We start from the raw sequence: 15,116 nt of genomic DNA on the forward strand, positions 1-15,116 counted from the left end.
AAAGATCTGAATCAGACCCACCAACAGCTACAGAAACTCAAATGATGCAAGCAGTTTGTAGTTTCTTCCATTATTTTTGTCCATATACAGCTACCTTTACTCCTTCGAAAACTGCTTGCATCATTTGAAGCCGTCTAGTATTGATCTCCAAGTTTTTGAAGAACCGTGATTGAATTGTCGTGGCTTCAATTGCAGAATTAAATTCGATCGTTGAGGTAAACCACGAAAGTTTTTTATTTGTCTTTCGTCTATTTCCGTGTCTAATTGTAATTTATGTTCATAAAATATAAGGTGAAAATAGCGTTTAACAATTGATATAGGTAGTTAACGCAGATTTGACTGGCCATTTTTAGTCCACATTTTTGCGTTTGGAAGGGCTTGATATCTACCATTAGTAATACCTTTTTTTCTGCAAAAAGCCAGAGTCCGCAGTTTTGTAGATATGCCATACGAAAACAATTTTTCAACAGATTTTAGTGTATTTCAGAGTGTAAGTTGCAATTGAAAAATCATAATCTGACTACGCTTCTTCTCAAATATTACTATCTCTAGTTGCTTGTAGTGCATGCTAACTGCTTGGCTTCGATTTGATAAGAGGACAACACGTATCTCGACATAACTTCTTAGTAAAATATCTGAAGGTTTCTGTAACTTGGAAATACAATGTTCTCTTAAAACAGTTTGAAGTATAGATCTAAACACATATCTGTGAGTTTCGACTTTCTTCTTGCTAATGTTAACGGCACTTAGTGTACTGTACAAGGAATGTACTCTAGGCAGTTTGCCATAATATTCCACTATATGCAGCGAGCATCTATACAGAATTCTGCACACGATTTGGTGCCTTTATTTTTGTAAAGGAATTTACTTGGTGATCTAGGAGGGCTCTGGTCAACGGCCATGGATATGCTTGCATACATACCAGGAAAAATGACAGTTTGGTTCAGTGTTAGTGTTAGTACACATCGTAGGCATCAACTGCTGGCGATTAATCGGGTACCTTATGTGGAGTAGTTTTCTCCTCTGGAGAAGATACCTTTGCGTAGATGGACAGTCACGCAAGCTCTATTCACGTCAGCGAAATGATGTAGTGTTGAATTTAATATATAACATTACAAAATTTCTTCATGTTGATCATTCCGTCTCAGATATGAAAGGTGTCAAAAAACTAATACAGTTGGTGCACTAATCTGCTACAGAGGGGAAGCTTGCCAGAACTTTACTCACCTGTGAGAAAACGATTAGAAGATCGAGAAATTCAAATCCTCCAATAAGCTTAATAAAAGTGTGCGATATGGCACTCTGTAGTGTAAGATGAACCGTGCGAGTGAGTAAGACTTTGAGTTAATCCCCGGGAAAATTTCGTGTCCTCTTGCGTCTTGAGTTAAACTTGCATCTATAAAAAATTTCGAGGCGTCTTTTGAACCTTGACACTTTTAAGATTCTATATTGATAACGGTACGTATCTATCCCAGTAATCTTTAGGCTATAGAACATTAAAGTCTTTCTGACTCGCACGGTTCATCTAGCACTACAGAATGCCATATCGCATACTCTTATTAAGCTTATTGGAGGATTTGAATTTCTCGATTTTCTAAACGTTTTCTCACCTTTGAGTAAAGTTCTGGTAAGCTTCCCCTCTGTAGCAGATTAGTGCACCAACTGTATTTGCTTTTTGACACCTTTCATATCTGAAACGAAATGATCACTAGAAGTATTTCTGTAATCTTATTTATTAAATTCAACACTACCTAATCTCGCTGACGTGAATAGACCTTGCGTGTCCTGTCCATCGATTCAAAGGTATCATCCCAAAAGCAGAAAGGTACTCCACAAAATGTACCCGATTAAACGCCAGTATTAGAAGGTTACGAAGTGTACTCATCCAGGCCTGGTATGTATGCGAGAATAATTCCTTTCCAAAAATAGAGGTACCAAATCGTCCGTAGAATACTGCATAGATCGCTGCATATTGCGGAATATCATGGCAAACTGCCTAGAGTACATTTCGTGCACAGCCCAGCTAAGAGCCGTTAACATTGGTAAGAAGAAAGTCGAAACACACAGATATGTGCCTAGATCGACACTTCGCACTGTTTCAGAGAACATTGTATTACCAAGTTACATAAACATTCAGATATTTTACTGACGAGATGTCGAGATACGTGTTCTCTTATCAAATCGAAGGCAAGCAGTTAGAATGCATTGCAAACAACCACACATAGTAATATTTGATAAGAAGCGTAGTCAGATTAAGATTTTTCAATTGCAACTTGCACGCTGTAATAGACTAAAAATACTTTACTTTGGAATATGGATATGGAATATCTTCAAGACTGCCGACTTTGGCTTCCTGCAGAAAAAATGGTTTACTTATTGTAGATATCAAAATGCATTTTGATAATAAGATAATAACAGTAGATATCCAGATCCGCCATGATACTTGCATTAGTGGAGTCAGTTTGCATGCAGTACAACCGACTAGAGCGGGCGGATTGAATTGGGAAAATTACTGCAGTTCACATTGAACTTAGGAATTGCATATTCGAAATATTCGAGTTTAAACTCAGTGACGTGTTAAAAAGATTTATTTAGCTGAGAAAGAATGAATATCGCGGTGAGCTCATAAGGTATAGTAAAGAGAAAGCGCGTTAAAATGATGGACAAGTTGATGGGTCACTTGCGATAGGATATTCATCCCTGACCCTTGAAGCTTTTTGTAATATGCATCCACAACGACAGAAATCTCCTTAAATTGAGAACATTAGCAGGCGTGTCACTTGACTTTATTGTAATAGTATTCTACAATATCTGAATAAGAGATTAAATTGATCTCTAAGTGATACGGTGATTAAATTAATAATTTTGAGGATGGACTGGGATGTTCGTTATTTAATAAGTGGTTTAGTGAGTGCAACAGGCTTGTCAATATTTTGAGGGTTCCATTTCGAGGTGTCCGGTGAGGCTAAAAATACAATGCTGTGAAATTTAGAAGTCACCAGTGGATATCGTCATCTATTCCTTAATTCCTATTGGCTTACAGCTAGTAAAGGAATTTAAAATTGAATCCGAGGCCGTAGGATCTTGTGTTGTGTACCGAGGTCTCAAAAACGAAGCAGTAGTGCTTTTAGAGCTCCTTAACTCACATTTCACAATGGCGTACAATTTAAAAAACCGTAGATTAAATTCTCCCTTTAATAAGACTTTTTTTTTATCACAGACGTATAGCTTTGGGAACGTACAGCGTTTAGTTTTAGGTGGGCCCTTGGGATTGAAAAATGTTGTGATATCAAATGTAAAACATGAGTATTAATTTATCAATGATAATCTAACAATTGCTATACTTCCTCTTAATATGCAACAACATCGCTATTAAAGAATGTTTCCTGCTGAAGAAATGTACTTAGGACTCACAACGCTGTCACGTTTTTCTTCACACTTAGCCTGATAGAAACGGTTTAATCCAAATGGTTGTGTTCCTACGAATATATTACTTAAAGAAATTCTCCTGTGTGTTAACACTCAAGGCTATCAAATATGCGTTTGAATTGCGTCCTTGCTGCTCACTAGGACTTATATACAGAGTTGTGTAGGATTCACTAGGTCTATCATTTATCAATCTATCATAAATAACATTTTCTCGATTGTATCATGTCAAACTAGCTATGAAACCCATTATATTCAAACCAGCGAAGCAGCCTTGCTTCGGGCCTGAGACCGGTTATCTGATCGGTGAGACAAATAAAGAAACGCCTTTAAGTTCTTTTGTGATCTTCTCTTACACGGTTAGGTGGAAAATATTTTCGGTATAGTCAGTCCTGTGTCCGCTACCAACTTAGTAACACTGGTCATCATCACAAAGCGAGCAAACTGTGGGCTAATGAAATAATCTTTACATATAAGCTCCGCAACAGACATGCCAATAATTCGAGAGTTCTATTTCGAAATGTCCGGTATGGCTTATTCCGGCTAATGCTCCTTCTTACAATGCTGTGAGATTTAGAAGTCAGCAGTGGGCATCGGTATGTATTCCTTAATACGCACTGGCTAGCAGCTAGTAAAGGAATTTAACAATGAATCCGAGGCCGTAGGATCTTGTGAAGTGTACTTAGGGCATTAACACGAAGCAGTAGTGCTTTTAGAGCTACGTAACTCACATTATTCAATTTCACACTATTTAAAAAGCCGTGTATTTACTTCTCCCTTAATAAGACTACGGTATCTGAGACAAATATCTTTGGCAACGTACTTTGGTTTATTTAAATCGACCCTCGGAATAGAACATTGTTGTGATACCAAGTGTAAAAAATAAATGTTAATTAATCAATCATAATCAAGCAATTGCTATACTTCCCGTTTATGTGCAACTATAATACAATTTGAGAGTGCTTCCTGCTAAAGAAATCTACTTAGCACCGATAACGCACTCACCTTTTTCTTGATGGTTAGCCTAATAGAAACTGTCTAATCCAAAGAGTTGTGTTCTTGTATATATTTATTTAAAGAAAATTTACTGTTTACTAACACACGAGGCTATCAAATATGCATTTAATTAGCGTCCTTCTGCTCACTACGGCTTACATACAGAGTTGTTTAGGATTCACTAGGTTCCCGTCTATCATTAAGAATATTTTCCAGATTGTATTCTGTAAAACTTGCTATGGATACTATTATATTCAACCTCCAAAGCAGCTTTACATTGGGCCTGAGACCGGTGATCTGATTAATGAGACATATAAGAATCGATTTTGAGTCCTTTTGAGTTCTTCTCTTACACGGTTAGGTGGAAAATATTTACGGTATACTGAGTCATGTGTTCGCTACCAACTTAGTAACACTGGTCGTCACAAACTGTGGGCTAATCAAATAATCTTTTCATATAACCCCACTGTACGCTTTAAAGAAAAAGTCATTTATTTCACATGTTACTAGATGAAAATTCTCCATATCCGAGTTCTTTAGAGTTATCACGGTAGCATTGACGATAAGTATATCGTATCACATTTCGTGATTCTGACATCGTCTTTCCCTCTAATGCTATACATTCTTGATCTTGGTGTGTTAAGGCTTTCTTACTCGGCAGATTTAATCGTCTTCACTAGCTTCTCGCGTCTCGATTTCCTATTCTCAAACAAGATTTGTATAGCCATTAATCTTGTGAAACCTTCGCCACAACGATTGTGTAATGGTGAGTTACACACCTATCCTATAGATATAAGCAGTGTAGTCCCTCTGTATTTCTTCAGTATTTTAATATCAAGTACTTATACTATATATTCTACTCTTCTGCATACAGTAAATGTGTGCAAGAAAAGTAAACAAAGCACATGCGTTATGACATTAGATCAGCCGTTATACTGGATGGGTGTTCAGATCAACCTGCAGTTGAAGAAATTTTTGAATGGTCCAAAATTGTACCGCCTTTAGGAGGTTTCCAGTTAAGTAATTTCTAGGGACGATTGGATACATTATTTCAGGAAATGGTATGGAAGAACTTTTGAGTATCCTATCCTTTAGTGAAAATGCTGAATTTTCATGCCTACTCATGATCATTCATAACTCTCTTCTAGACTTTGCTCCGTGACCTCTACATGTGGGTATGAAGACTTTTAAAACCCTCGGAGGAGATGACAAAATCTAGGATCTGCGATCTTACTCAACAATGTCTGGATGACAAAATCAATATGCAACATTTACAAGAAAAAGAAACTTCATTTGCAGTTAATTAATAATGATTCCGGTTTCTCACGCTGCTGGTCATCTTTTCTATGCAAAATTTCCACATCAATAATCTCAACTGATGGAAGCTCAGGAGGCAACTACGGTATGAGAGAATTACAAGATATTACCAACTCAAGGAACATTCACAATTCGCAGAAAAAGAGACCTTTTTGATCATTCCAAGTGATATGATAATCGAACAGTGCTTAACGAAAACCACAAAATTTTCTGGGGGATTAACTACCCGGGAGACACAACGTTAGCAAGATTACCAAATACTGTTACGATTAAAGAAGTTCTACAGGACTTTTGAAGGAAACAGTTTATGAACTGAGCGGCACGTTGAGCTAATGACACCATCCTTGTGTGTCAAATCGAATGCGGTTAATACTGCAGTCCCTCTCTAGTGTTGTGTTTTAAATCCACAGGAAGACGGATGAGCCCTTCTACACGCAAGGGTGTGGACTAAAATGGCAAATCAAATCTGCTTTAACTACGTATATAAATTATGTTAAGCACTATTTTCACCTTATATTTTATGGATATAAATTACAATTAGACACGAAAAGTGCCAAAAACAAAAAAGAGCTTTCGGGAAATATCTGCAACAATCCAATTTAAGTCTGCCATTGAAGTCACGACAATTGAATCACAGTTCCTGAGAAACATGCAAATCAATAAAAGAGGGCTTCAAATGACGCAAGCAGTTTTCGTAGGAGTAAAGGTATCTGTATATGGATAAGAATAATGGAAGAAACTACAAACAGGAAATCTGTAGCTGTTGATGCGTCTGATTCAGATCTCCTAAGAATCTTGCTAGAAGACTTCATTAGCAGATGCTGAAATTTTTAATGCCACATACAAGCTGAACAGAAAGGAAATGCTACGAAATCATTAAATTTAAAGAAACTCTTGCGCCATCAAAAGATTGCTTTCACTTTTCTCAGGATGCAACAGGCTGTGACACGTCTTTAGCTATACTCTGCAGTGAATAGTTGGCAGCCTTCTTGATCCTTCAAAAAGAAGATTTGTGCAAGTTAGTCAGAGTCTTAAACCAACCAAAACCTAATTCTATCAAAATGTTCAAGATTACACATTTCTTATTCGCCTGTACGGAGAAGGAAAAATGTCCTCCCTTGTATAAGCAATATAAAGTATAACAAGGGAGCCTTAATATGGCCACTTTTTCCCTTTACTAACACGGCAACTGTAGTAGGAAGTACCTCCAAGTCCAGGAACGAAATGGTCTAGGCATAAACCCAATCGAATGAAGTTCATGTGTCAAAGAGGATATAAAAATTCCAGGAAAGACACAGCTATCATCAGCTCCAGCCGGCTAAGGTTACTAACCTGTTCATAACAAGTGACTGCAAGGTAGGATTGTGAACGAGACACATTTTAGTATAAAAGAGCATATATAAATATTGAAGGTTTTCCCCATTTTGCCAAGGCACTGCGTGTGCTAATGGCAGACCGAGAAGTAATCTGATAAAAACTGCAGTAAAAAACCAATATATCATTGACAACGGTTGTTGATCCAATCAGTTATTATTATTATTTTGTGATTTCGTCCCCGCCTTATAGACAAAAAAATGGACATAAAGACGATCTAGAAACTCTTAATGAAGGCGTAAGGACAAGGTATAAAACATGAAGGTGGTTTATTGTTCTTTTTATATATTTTGGAATCCTTTAACACAAGCTGTTTTGGTACCTGAAGAGAAAACGAAACCGTAGGAGGACACAAAGCGAGCAAAAACCAATTTATTTAGATATCACATTCGCGTACTAAAGTATCATTCAATTCCATGTTTATAACAAATGTTTACTGTTTGATTCTTTTTATGTTAAGATGTTCAACAGCAGGTGAATGACTCCGATGATTCTGACATCTGCAAGGACACTTAAAATTGAGTAACTGCCGTTTATTTTTCGACTCTCTTAAAAAGAAGTCAAGATAAACACTCTTAATAAAGAACGATGTTCGGATATTCCGTACATGCAAAGACTCCATGTACATTTTTATCCAAACCGGGTCTTAAGATGAAAGCTCTACTACACGTCCATCGCAGTTGTTTTCAACTTATTGCCCTAGGTTTTATACTTCAAAGGATATATAATGCTTACTGCTCAGCACCTTGTTCCTTTGCGACTGTACCAACCTACATTTCAGACAGAAGGCCACGAAGCTTAACAATTTTCTGTAACAGTTATATTAGACTTATGGTCGTAAGCTTGTAAAGGATTAAAATGCAGGTTATAAGCCGGAAATTCTAATAGGAGATCATTTGGTAATTAGGTACGTGATTACCTTGTAGAACCAGGCCCGTTTCTCTTGGCCTGTGAGACAAATCCGGCCGATGAATTACTAAAGCTAGCGGTGTAAATCACTGATTCGCGATAGAAAGATGTTATACACGTCTGGTAGAACAGGTGTATAACAGAGACAGCTAGAACGTAATCAATTGACAGAATTTTTTTTTTTACTTGTTACATTGGGAGATTTTCAGTTGTCACCTGAAAGATATTAAACTTCCTAGGCTCACTTCGCACATCTTGTACCAGAAGCCCTGAAATTCTCCTCTTGGACATAGTGTCCGATAACTTGCTCGTCCCGCTGCCCAAGGAAAGCAAAAGAGACTGCGTTAATTTTTCTATTAGCCAGAAAGTTAAACTGGAGTTTATAAAAATTATTGAGGCGTCTTTTGCAAGCTTGACTCATTTCGTCTTGATTCTATATTTATAACTACCGTTTGGTTTTGGATTATCAAAAAAAAAAAGGCAAAGTTTAACTATCTTAATAAAGAACGATATTTCGATATGCGGTACATGCAAAGACCTCATGTGCACTTTCATCCAAGAGGAAACCTCTACAACACGTCGATCCTAGTTAGTTTCAACATATTTCCCTACATTTTATAGGCTATAAAGACAATCAATGCATACTTCTCAGCACCTTGATCCTTTACAAATTTACCAAGCTGCTTTAAAGAAGAAGGTCACAAAGCTTACAATTTTACGTAACAGTTATTTACACATATCGTCGTACTCTTGTAAGGATTCATTTGCAAGTTATTGGCCTGAATCTCTAATGGGAGTTCTTTAGTTAATACGATCGTGATTACAATGTAGACCCAGGACCGCTTTTCTTGGCCTGTGAGACAAGTCCGACCGATGAATTTATAAAGCTGATGATCTGATAAACTGATAAGCAGAAAAGTCCTGTAGAAATTCTGTTATCGTAACAGTATTTGGGAATGAAGGATTAATCTTACTAACTTTGTGTCTCACGTTGAGATTATCCCCGAGAAAATTTCGTGCCCTTAATTAAGCACTGTTCGATAATCATATCTTTTGGAACTTTGCTAAAGAAGGCCTCTTTTCCTGCGAATTGTGAATGTTCTTTTAGTTGTTAATTTCTTATATAATCTGACACCGTAGTTGCCTCCAGGGCTTAAATCTGTTGAGTATTCTGATGTGCAAATTTTTCAGAGAAAAGATGACCAGCTGCGTGAGAAAACGGAAGCATTAATTTAATTGCCTTCAAATGAAGGTTGTGTCCCATATTCAATCTAGTCTTTTTGTATGAATTGCAATACGATTATTAGTTTCCCTATATACTGCAGCAAAAGTTAACGGTGCGGAAAATGTAACCGCCTTAATTTTTGAGATTTCCTACCATGGTTTTTGTCATGCAGTTTCATTTTCTTGTAAATGTTGCATATTAATTTCGTCAACCAGACGTTGTTGATAAGATCGCAGATCCTAGAAATTTGTCATCTAATCCGACGGTTGTAAATATCTACATAACCACATGTAGAGGTCCCCGAGCATAATCTAGAAGTGAGTTCTCAATGATCTTGAGTAGGCATGGTCATCCAGCATTTTCACTAATGTTGTTATAGTGTACAGGAAACCCAAAAATTCTTCTATAGCATTTCCTGACATAATGTGTCTATTTGTGCGTAGAAATTAATTAACTGGAAACATCCTAAAGGGGGTACGGTACACCTTTGTACCGTTCAGAAATTTCTTCAGCTGCATTTATATACTGTATGCATTTATTTACTATATGGAAATATAGTACTTGATATTGAAATATTGAAGAAATACAGAGGGATTAGATTGCTAATATAAAAAAAAAAGAGGTGTGTATCGCAGAAATATACAATCGTTGCGGCGAAGCTTTCAGAAGATGAATAGCAATCCAAAGGTTGTTTTAGAAAAGGAAATCCAGACACGAGACGCTAGTGAAAACTTGATTAAATCTTAAGTGTAAGACAGCATGAGAGTGCCAAGAACACGAGTGTACAGCAAGAACATGAGTGTACAGCATTAGAGAGAAAGGGGATATCAGAATGAAGAAATGTGATACGATATTCTTATCATTCAAAAACTTGGATATGGAGAACTTTCATCAAAACACATCTGAAAAAAATGAATTTTTCTGCTCTATCAAATGTTTGGCCCTTAGATAATAATCAAAGCAACAGTGCGCTTATATGGATTATCCCTCAGTTTTGTTGCTTTGTAATGACCAGTGTTACTAAGTTGTTATGGAACGCAGGACTGACTATACCGTAAATATATTCCAACTAACCAAGGAAGAATCTTAAAAGAACCTAAAATGATACTTTATTTGTCTCATCGATCAGATCACAGGTCTCAGACCCAAAGTAAGGCTGCTTCGGAGTTTAGAATATAATGGGTTCCATAGAAAGTTTTTCATTATGCAATCGGGATAATATTATAAATTATAGACCGGAGCCTAGTGAATCCTACACATCTGTGTATGTAAGCCCTACTGAGCAACAAGAACACTAATTAAATGCATATTTGATAGTCTCGAGTGTTAACACACAGGAGACTTTCTTTAATTAATATATCCGTATGAACACAACTCTTTGGATTAAACAGTTTCCATCATGTTAACGATTAAGATGTGAGAGCGTTATGGGTGTTTAGTAGATTTCTCCAGCAGGAACCACTCTCAAATAGTATTGTAGTTGCTTATAAACGGGAAGTATAGCAATTGCTTGATTATCATTGATAAAATAATACTTATGCTTTTTAAATTTGGTATGACAAAATTTTAATCCGAAAGGCCCACCTAAAACAAACCGCGGTTAATTCCCAACGCTATATGACTGTGATACCCTCGTCTTATTAAAGGGAGAAGTATATCCACGGTTTTCTAAATGGTACGCCATGTATAATGTGAGTTAAGTAGCTATATAAGCACTACTGCTTCGTTTTTAAGACCTAGGTACACATCACAAATACTGCGGCCTCCGATTCATTTTTGAGTTATTTTACTTGCTCTAACCCAATAGAAATTAAGGAATACATGGATTCGTCCATACCGTACACCTTGAAATATAATCCTTGAATTATCGGCATGCCTGTTGCACCCTAAACCACTAATTAAAAATCGAAAATCCTTGTCCATGTCCATGTTTTTTAATAACGCATCACTTAGAGACCGATTTAATATGTTATTAATATTACGTTTTAGAAATTGTAGAATACTATTTTACAATGAAGCCAAGTTACATCTCTGCTAATTTTCTCATCTTAAGGCGATTTTTGCCGTTGTGGATGCATACTACAAAAGCTTAACATGCTACGGGATGCCTGTTCTATCACAGGTGACCCATCAACTTGTCCATCATTATAACGCACTTACTCTTAACTATAAATTATGAGCTCACTGTGATATTCAGTCTTTCTCAGCCAAACACCTCTTGTTCCGCTCGGCATTGGTTATAAACTGGAATATTCCTTCTAAGCTAAATTCCTTCTAAGCTAAAGACTTCTTGTTCAGTACGTCACTGGCTTTGAACTCGAATATTTCGAATTTGCAAGTCCTAAGGACAATGTGTGCAGAAGTACTATTCGCATTTTAACTCACCCTCTCTCGTCGGTTGTACTGAATGAAAACTGATTACACTCGTTCTAATGCAAGTATCATGCCGGATCTCGACATCTACTGATATTATCTTTTTATCTATATTCATCCTTATATCTATGGATGTTATAATTCACATGGATGTTATAATTCAACAGATATTAGTCTATTACAGCGTGTGAGTTGCAATTGAAAAATCCAAATCTCACTACACTTCTTATCAAATATTATTATGTCTGGTTGGTTGTAGTGTATGCTAACTGCTTGCATTCGTTTTGATAAGACAACAACAGATATCTCGACATCTCCTCTTAGTCAAATGTTATCTGAACGTTTCGGAATCTTAGAATTAGTATGTTTTATGAATACAGTCTGAAGTATTGATCTAAGGACTTATCTGTGTATTTGGACTTTTTTTTGCCAATGTTAACGGCTCTACAGAGGAATGTACTCTAGGCAGCTTCCCATGGTATTCCGCTATATGCAGCGAACACCTAAGAATAAATCTAGAAACGATTTGGTGCTTCTATTTTTGTAGAATTTATTTGGTGATCTAGGGTGGCTCTGGTCAATGGCCATGGTTATGCTCGCATACATGCCCGTCCAAATGAGAGTCTGGTTCAGTGTTAGAGATGAGTACATATCGTAAGCCTCAAATGCAGGCGATTAATCATGTACATTTTGTGGAGTAACTTTCTGCTCTTGAGAAGACCACTTTCAGTCGGTGGGAGGACACGCAATCTCTATTCACATTAGCGAGATAAGCTAGTGTTGAATTTAATAAATAAGATTACAGAAATTCTTACTTATCATTGAGTATCAGATATGAAAGGTGTCGAAAAGCTAATACGGTTGGCCCACTAGTCTGCTACAGAGCGGAAGCTTAGCAGAATTTACTTACCGGTGAGAAAACTTTGAGAAGATTGAGAATTTTAAATCCTCCAATAAGCTTAATAACAATGTGCAATATGGCAGTCTGTAGTGCATGATGAACCGTGCGTGCCAGAAAGACTTTAAGGTTCTATAGCCTAAAGATTAGTGTAATAGATACGTAGCGTTGCTTAGAATTTCTTGAGCTGAAGGTACTATAACACCCTGGCAGTATAAAGGCTCATCTAATGTCATAACGCGTGCGCTTTGTTCACTTTTCTTGCACTTATTTACTGTATGCAAAAGAGTAGAATATTTAGTATTAGTACTTGATATTGAAATATTGAAGAAATACAGAGGCACTACACTGCTTATATCAAAAGGAGAGGTGTGTATCTCACCATTACACAATCCTTGTAGCGAAGCTTTCAGAAAATGAATAGTTATCCAAAGGTTGTTTGAGAAAAAAAATCGAGACGCTGGACCCGAGTGAAGACTTGATTAAATCTTGCGAGTAAGACAGCATTGACACTCCAACAATATGAGCGTATTGCATTAGAGGGAAAGAGGATGTAAGAATGAATAAATGTGATACGATATTCTTATCAAGACAATGCTACCGTGTTATCAGATTACTTTTTCATTCAACAACATGGATATGGAGAATTTTTATCAAGATATTTCTGAAATAAATGACCTTTTCTGCTCTATGAAATGTGTGGCACTTAGTTACTAATCAAAGCAAGTGCTACACATACGTATCTGAAAGGATTATTTGATTAGCGCACAGTTTGTTTGCTTTGTGATGATGAAGAGTGTTACTAAGTTGGTAGCGAAAACAGGACTGACTATACCGTAAATATTTTCCACCTAACCGTGTAAGAGAAGATCTCAAAATAACTTAAAATCGATGCTTTATTTGAGTCACCGATCAGATAACCGGTCTCAGGCCCTAAGAAGCTGCTTTGGAGATTAGAATATAATGGGTTCCAAAGCTATTTTACAGGATACAATCGGGAAAATATTACAATTGATAGACCAGAACATAGTGAATCCTACACAACTATGTATGTAAATACCAGTGAGCAGCTAGGACGCTAAATAAACGTATATTTGATAGCCTCGATTGTTAACACACAGGAGACTATCTTTAAATAATAAATTCTCAAAAACATGACTCTTTGGTTTAAACCGTTTCTATCAGGCTAACAATTAAGAAAAAGGTGAAAGCGTTATGAGTGCTAAGTGATTTCTTCAGCAGGAAGCATTCTTAAATACTTATGTAATTGCATAGAAACGCGGAGTATAGCAATTGCTTGATTATCATTGATTAATTAATACTTGTATTTTATTCATTTGGTATCACATTTTTCAATCCCAAGGGCCCACCTAAAACCAACCTCTGTTCGTTCCCAAAGCTATTCGACCTCGTCTTATAAAAAGGAGAAGTAAATCCACGGTTTTTTAAATGGTACGCCATCCTATAATGTGAGTTAAAGAGCTCTAAAAACACTACTGCTTCGTTTTTGAGACCTAGGTACACAACACAAGATCCTCGGATTCAATGTTGAATTCTTTTCCTAGCTATAAGCCAATAGAAATTAAGGAATAGACACCGATGTCCACTGGTGACTTCTAAATTTCACCGCATTGTCCCTTTGATATGATTATCGAACATTGCTTAAAGAAGACCACGATTTTTTCAGGGGATTAAGTTAACGTGAGAAACAACGTTAGCAAGATAAATCCTTCATTCCCAAATAATGTTACGATTAAAGAAGTTCTACAGTACTTTTGAAAGAAACAGTTTATCATCTGATCGGCACGTTGAGCTAATGCAACCTTCCTTATGTTAAAATATCTCAATGGGAAGTATGTCAATTCGAATGCGGTGAATTTTGCAGTCTCTCTCTTGTGTTGTGTTTTAAAACCCACACGTAGAAAAAAGAGTTCCTTTAAACGCTTAATATGGACTAAAAATGGACTCTCAAGTTTTCGTTAAGTACGTATATAAATTATGTTAAGCGCAATTTTAACCTTACATTTTATTGATTTAAATTACAATTAGAAACGGAAAGTGTCGAAAGACAAAAAAGAGCTTTCGGGAAATATCTGCAACGATCCAGTTTAAATCTGCTATTGAAGCCACTACAATTGAATTAAAAATCTTGGGAAACTTGGAGATTATTACTGTACGGCTTCAAATGATACAAAAAGGTTTCGAAGGAGTAAAGATAGCTGTATATGGACAAGAATAATGGAAGAAACTACAAACGGGAAATATGTAGCTGTTGATGGGACTGATTAAGATCTTCTAAGAATCTTACTAGAAAACTTCATAAGGAGTTGCTGAATCTTTTGAGGCCTGTAGAAGCACAACTGAAAGGAAATGCTACGAAATTATTATGTTTAAAAAAACTTTAGCGTCATTAAGATATTGCTTTCACTTTTTCGTGATGTAACAGGCTGTGACACGACTTCAGCTATACTCAGCAATGAATAGTTGGCAGTCCTCAAGATCTTTCAAAAAGAAAAGTTGTGAAAGTTAATCGAGTCTACATCCAACCAAAACTCATTCCTGATAAAATGGTGAAGATTACACATTTCTTAATCGCCT

This window comes from Thermobia domestica, chromosome 5 (assembly GCF_964235325.1).
Source record: "Thermobia domestica chromosome 5, izTheDome1.hap1.1, whole genome shotgun sequence".
In the NCBI taxonomy this organism is placed as follows: Eukaryota; Metazoa; Arthropoda; class Insecta; order Zygentoma; family Lepismatidae; genus Thermobia; species Thermobia domestica.